The sequence below is a fragment of the Nannospalax galili genome, unplaced genomic scaffold, assembly GCF_000622305.1.
Source record: "Nannospalax galili isolate Female #2095 unplaced genomic scaffold, S.galili_v1.0 scaffold44, whole genome shotgun sequence".
Taxonomy (NCBI): Eukaryota; Metazoa; Chordata; class Mammalia; order Rodentia; family Spalacidae; genus Nannospalax; species Nannospalax galili.
The window spans coordinates 8574544-8581685 of record NW_008355789.1 but is presented as its reverse complement, the minus strand read 5'-3'; the positions used below and the strand labels follow the sequence as shown (position 1 = coordinate 8581685).

Here is a 7142-nt window from a genome sequence, read left to right as displayed (position 1 = left end):
TTTGAGTTCCATGTCCTGCATTATCTCTAGGGGGTTCTCATTGTACTCTAGGGGACTATTGGTATTTGGTGAGGATATGTTATTTTTGTTTTTCATGTTAGGTGACTTTGACACATGGATTTCTTTTGTAGTTTCTAATTCCTGTGTGAGACTCAAGCTTTCTTTTGTTGAGTTTAGTTCTGCTTCTATTTGTAAACTTTATATGCCTTTGTGGTTTACTTGTTGGGCATGAAAAGTTGGTTGGTCTAGGCTTCAGGTTCTCTATTTTGACTTAATATTGGAGGGGCCAGATGGCTTTAGTCCTATAGTCTTGCTGCCCAGGAGTTCCAACAGAGGCCCAAGTCAGATGAGGATCAGATGCTCTTAGGCTTTTTCCTAAAGTCTGGATCCCTCTAGGAAAGATGTTTTCCTCAGGAATTTTGGGGTTGGACTGGCCTGGGAGCTGGACCCAGGAAAGATGCTGGTCTAGGGCAGCTGGTGGCTATGCCACCCAGAGATGCAAAGGAAGATGGGGGCAGGAAGCGGCCACAAGGACTCCTGGGGACTGCACTGAGGAGCTGGGTTGGTCTGGATGCAAAGGTTCAGGAAGAGGAAGGGTCAGCCCGGACATCCAGGAAAGAGGCTGGTGGGTTGTGCAGGCCCAGGGAAGTAGAGGAAGGTGAGGGTGGGGCCAGGCCCAGAGTGCTCCTTGGGACCTGAGAAGGGACCTGAGTTGTTCTGGTTGTACAGGATCAGGAAGCAGTGGTGGTTCCCCAGGTGTCTGGGGTGCCAAGACAAGGAATGGGACAGGACCCAGGCTAGGAGGTGAGACAGATAGGGGAGATGGGAGGGTGAATGAGGTTGGGTCAGTCAAGGCACAGAGGGTGTGATCGTCTTACCCCGGAGAGAGAGGCCTGCGGGTCAGAGAGAGGCCTGTGGGTTATGCAGGCCCAGGGAAGCAGAGGGGGCTTAGTATTTCTTAACTGTATCTCATTTAATTTGTGTAGCATTTGGGGAAATTGTGACTTATATATTCAGGTGGCACAATTAAGTGTAAAACTTGTATGTTGGAATGTGTTGGATTATAAATATGAGTAACCGAAAAAAAAGAAAAGAGGAGAAACCACACTAAAAATACACAACACACTATATCTCAGGGGTTATTAATAATAACATCAATAAAAGAGGATACAAGTTGGGAGAGAAACAAGGTGGGGAAGCTGGAAAGAGGCAGTGAATGGATGTGATCAACATACTTTTTATAAATGTAGCTCTCTTCACTCTCATCAAAGAAGCATCTTTTTGTCATATAAGGAACCGATTACAATGTCCCACAACTGGTCAAATGCAAAGAATAAGTGATTGTGGGTTGCCTAGCACCAATTGATATATCTACAATGCAACTTCTATACCAAAGGCTCAGGGAACATCACAGAAGAGGGGGTGGAAAGACTGTAAGAGCCAGAGGAACAAGATGCCTGTTGTTCGATAATGTATCCCAGATATGATAGAGAAACTGCACCCATGAAATCTGCAGAGTGGTTGCCTAACAAGATCTGCATAATGACCAAACCAGTTGACACATCAGTGTAGATGTGGTGAATTCCACAGGGTCCCACTTCTAGATGAAGAGCTATCGGTAATCAGTGGATACTGGCAGAGGGAGAATCTTTTTTCTTCAGGGACTAGCTCCCTAAAAGATTATATGCATGTATGTACATGTAACAATAAGAGGACAGAAATTGAAATGGAATGGGGGGACCTTGGAAGAGTTAGAGGGGGGACTGGGAGGGCAGAAATGATGCAAATATAATACTCATGAATGAAATTCTCAAAAAGTAAAAACAAAAAAACAAAAAAAAAACAAACACAAAAGCTAGATGAAATTTTATAGAAAGCAAAAGACATGTTCAGTGGGGCTGGAGAGATGGCTCAGCAGTTAAGAGCACTGATTGCTCTTGCAGAGGACCTGGGTTTGAGTCCCAGCCCCCACGTGGCAGCTGAAAATCATCCATATCTCCAGTTCCAGGGGGATCTGATACCCTCTTCTGATCTTTTCAGGCATTTCACAACATGGGTGCAATTTTTTTTCATGCATGCTAAACACGCATACACACAACATTTTAAAAATAATAAAAATTTAAAAAAGACATGTTTGGCTTCTTTGTATAAGCTAATATGACTTCTTCAACTCTATATCTATCTCTGGCTCCCCTTTCTTGAACATATACCTCCTTTAATTTGCTAAGTTAGTGCTTCATGTAAATGATCTTAGGTGGTAGGAGGAGAAAAAGTTTTGATTAACTATTTGATTGAAATAACTCATAAGAAGATGTTAATGACCAGTTGACTCATTACTCCTTAAAGGAAGAGGTGTTCTTGTTCCCAAGATGAACTCGTATATTACAAAGAATCCTTATTTTGTGTAACATGAAAAGGGGATTTAAGAAAATGTATTATGAAACAATTTTGAACATATGAAAATAGAACCTGTTGTATTAAACCCTTTTACATCTTTAGTTTCTCAAATTTCAAGATTTTGCCACTGTTTTGATTTTAGAATTTGTTTCCTTTTACTCCAAAGTAACAGAGAGCTATAAGAATTATGACACAGCTCTTGATGCCTTTGCCTAACCAACGTGCACACCACTACACGTTTGTGCCAGACTAGATAGTAATTTGTAAGACCTGAACATCTAAAGCCTGCTCAATGAAGCTTCTTCCTGTTGTCTATGGGTGAACTTCAGAAAACTCTTAGGAATAATGAAGTGTGGCTGTGGCCTTTGTACCACAGTTCTAAGGACTAGCTTTAGTTTATTTATATACTTATTTATTTATTATCATTTATTTATTATTATTATTTTTTTCTTTTGAGATAGGGTCTCCCTGTAGCCCCAGCTAGCCTGGAACTCACTATGTAGATCAGGATGGACTTGAACTCACAAAGATCTGCCTGCTTCTGCCTCCTGTTCGCTGGGATTAAAGATATATGCCATTACAACACCAAGCATGGTCAGACTTTTGACATTTTTGCTTCAGTTTATTTTAATAGAAAAATAATTATACTATTTTATGAGAAATACATATCCTTTGAAGGGAAAAAAATCAATACAGAAAAATTGAAAATAGAACTTTCAAAGCTTCCACCTAGATGTTGTCATCATTAACAATAGATAGATATAATTCTAATGTTTTTATATAAATGAAAAGTTGAGTGGATGGACAGATGGGATAAAAATTGAAAGACATAAATGTAGGGTCATATTGTAGAGATATTTTCTTTTATTTTAATAGTAAAATAAACTAGTTAAAGGAGTTGCTGAATTCCAAATGAGTGTTTACTTCAAGCACTAGAAATAATATTTGAGCAAAGATTCCCCTGAAGCTTTAAAATCAAGAGGGAACATTATGAAAAATTAAGAGGTTTTCTTCTTATGTTGGTTTCTAAGAGCCACACACTCACTTTTGAAAGAACCGCAGGCATTCCTTCTGGCCTTCCCACCCTGTTTATATTTATTTTGCTTTTGCTTTGTCTGAGCTGTTACAGTCACGCTGTTTCCTGTGGCTCCTGCAGGCATTTAACCTTCATTCCATGTACACGTGGATATAGTGGATGTGATAATCGTTGCTACTTCTTTAACATTTCATTTTTCAATTTGCTTTCTTTAATTCTCTGAATTAAGAAAAAAAATAATTCTCCCTGTAGAAGGACTTAGGGATACCGTCTGCCCCCAAAACTTAAGGTGTATTATTCGTCCACCCACATCTACCCGCCATTCCTCTTCCTGCTTCTTTATGACATCTGAACATACAATGACATAGTTCTGTAACACTGTATTCTTACTCATGCCTGCTTTCTTCCAGGATTTTTTGATGATGATCTCTTCTTTTGGTTTCTTTGCTTTTCCTGTCTGGAAGCCTGAACGATGTATTCTTCCAGAGTCAGACAAGAGTGACATGGAAGTGGGCAGAGTTGTCTTCACTGAGATCTTGTGCCTTACATCATAGTCCCACTGGACCAACTGTGAACAGGTTAGGGTCCACCACTCCTTGAGTTGGATACGCTAGGACCCCCCCCCATTGTGTAGATGGAGATCTTTGTATATGCCACATGGAGAGAGCTCTGATGGCTTCTCTACTCTGTTTCCTCCTTTTTCCTACTTTTATATTTTGTGTTAGGTGGGAGAAGAAAAGGCCATCAAAGCTCACTTTGTTTCTTTACAGATTTGTGAGTATTAATGGCAATTCTTAGCCTTTTATTGACTCACATCAGCCCTGTTTCTTTCTTGGGGGCAAGGATTTTTTTTTTAAGTTTAAGAGAAACTTTATTTTTTATTGATTCAAGAATTTAATACTGGGACTGGAGAGATGTTTCAGCGGTTAAGAGCACTGGTTGCTCTTGCAGAGGACCGAGTTTGATTCCTAGCACCCACATGGTGGCTAACAACCATCTGTAACTCTAGTTCCAGGGGACCCAATGCCCTCTTCTAATCTCTGCAAGCACTGCATGACACAGGTGCAACTACCTACATGCAGGCAATACACTCAAACATAAAAATACTAAAATATTTCAAAGAAAGAATTTCATATCCATTTTGATTATACTCATATCTCCATCTCAACCCTCACCCTACCCCAAATCACCGTCCCATACCCCATACTTCGTGTCTTTGATCAGCAAATGAAAAACCCCATTCATCTTACATAATACCTTTGAGTTGGATGCCAGAGAAATCACATCTCATTAGAATGTCAGTGATCTATAATTCTTACACTCTAGTGTGCCAAAGTGCAGGCCCACTTCCTTTCCTTTCTGTGTGGTTTTTGATTGGAATATGCCAGGTTTCTTGGAGTGGGCTTTTCATTCTTAATTTCTGTTTATCTTATATACTAATTAGTAATGTCAAGTATGGATTTCTCTTTTTCTCAGTGGTCAGAAATGTTTTAGTTCGCCTCATCAGTTAGTTGCTTGCAGCCCTTGCATGCAGGTTACACTTTGGCTGTTCCTGTTCCTCACTCAGCACAATGACCCTGTTGTAGACCCAGGCGTTCTCCAACAGGTTGATTCCTCACAGGGTTTTACTGTGGGTAAAAGCAGAAGCTGGGTCCTCACGGCAGGCAGCAGTTAGCTCACAGGCCTCCAATCAAAGATTCTCAGAGTGACAGTTGGGAAGTTCACAGATTCACATGACAGCTTTACACCAGTGTTCCCTAGTTTATTTTCTGAAATCTGTAGATTTCCCAGACTCCTAATGTTGTTGAGGATTGCAGCCAGGGTTGGATAGCCACTGGGTGGTAACCATTGGTGCCATCAAGGTAAGTGTGGGTGGGCAGGCCAGCTGGTCTCTGCCCTGCTGACGTGGATGAGTGGCCAGGCCTGGGCAGCTAAATTGGATAGTATGAGCAGCCAGGCCAGGGGCTCTGCCATCTTGGATCCCCAGTTATTTTTCCTCTTACTTGCCAAGCCCGAGTTCAGAATTGTGAGACTGATGTAAAAGCATCCAGCGTCTTACTAAAATGAAGAGACCACGAGGCACGTTTTAAGTCCTTGTACCACACTCCCTCTTGCTCTTCTATTACTTTCTTTCTTACCTGCCCCGTCCCGACTTCAGAATTTTGAGATCTTGATAGAGGCCCCTATCATCATGGGAATTTTCATCTTATTTGATAAGGTTCCTCACATGGTCCATTGCACTCATTGAGTCTTTGGGTGTGGATAGGCCCTGGCCCAAGGCCAGCTGCCCTGAGACCAATGGCCCTGGCCCCTCATTCCTCCGCCATCTTTTCTCAGCACCAACACTTTGACTATCTGTCATGTCCCTTCTTGGATGTATCAAAGCTCATACTGAATAGTGAGTTCTGGGCAGAAGAAGATTGATTTTTGTACCTGTCTTTCATGACTTTGTCCACTAGTTGAACACATACAAAGTGCTTTTGGTTGCAAGTTTTTGACAAGTTACATTTAGTTATTTTACTTCTCTTGTGTGAGATTGTAAAAACCTTTTGCTCCTTTAATTAGTAATTGGGGAAGCAAATTATGTGACTTGGGGTTTTTTTTTTTTTTCAAGTTTGATTTTTTTTTTGAGACAGGGTCTCTCTGTGGCCACAGTTGGCCTGGAACTCGTTATGTAGACCAGGCTAGTCTTGATCTCGCAGTGCTCTGCTTGCCTCTGCCTCCCAAGTACTGGGATTAAAAGTGTGCACCACCATGCTTGGCATGAGCTAGTGTTTTTTTGTGTTTTGGACTATTTGAGACAGGGTCTCCCTGTAGCCCCAGCTAGCTTGGAACTCACTGTGTAGACCAGGCTGACCTTGAACTCACAAAGATCCACCTGCCTCTGTCTCCCAAATGCTGGGATTAAAGGTGTGGGCCACCACACATGGCAACATGACCTAGTTTTGATGAGTCTTGATAGTCATCCATCTTACCCCATTAATTTCTGTTGGGAAAAATTGAATGTGGTATGCATGTCTAACATTTTGGGATAGCATTTTACTCACATATCAGGAATACAGATTTTTGTTTGTTTTTGTTTTTAAATATCAAGGCCAGCAGCTTCCCTGAGGGGGCTCTGCTGGAATAACAAGCTTTTGTACAGGTAGACTGGAAAAGCCACATGCTTAAGGGACAGGATGAAACAGAGAGTTCTAGAAACATATTGGAACTTAATTAGATCTGATGTAGTTCAGTCACTAAAAACCACACTGATTTATATCTTGTTGCATATTTTCTAGATGTATTTGCCATTAGTATTTAAAACTGGGATACCAATTTCCCCATCAATAGCAATTGCTATAATTGCAAAATATTGGTTGGTTTGAATTAATGAATGATATTTTGCTAAATACTGTGAAGTTACTTTGATATAAAAAGAAAAAATAAGCATTTTAATTCTAATGCTATCAATATAATAAATGTTTTATTCTGTTTTGAGGCAGTATGTTTTGCTGTTCAAATTTTGACTAGGTTCTCCAATTTGTGTTAGTATAGAGGCTTGCTGAAATTCACAGGCTATGATTATGGATTTCCTAATTGTTTGTGATGTAGGTATGGCTAGCTTTTCTCATTTTTGTTTTCTTTGTTCTTAAGATTTGCTGATTCTGATGAGCTTCTACCTTGGATCATTTATATATTTGTTTCCTTTAAGTTAGGTAGGTTTATG

The 7142-nt window shown here is 40.5% G+C and overlaps 1 protein-coding gene and 1 pseudogene across 2 annotated transcripts in view; one reads left to right on the top strand and one right to left on the bottom strand.

Moving 5' to 3' along the window:
• Sox6 (SRY-box transcription factor 6) overlaps window positions 1–7142 on the top strand; it is a 485425-nt gene that overhangs the window by 215979 nt on the left and 262304 nt on the right. The window lies entirely within an intron of this gene.
• On the bottom strand, window positions 5793–5912 carry LOC115067745 (annotated as a pseudogene).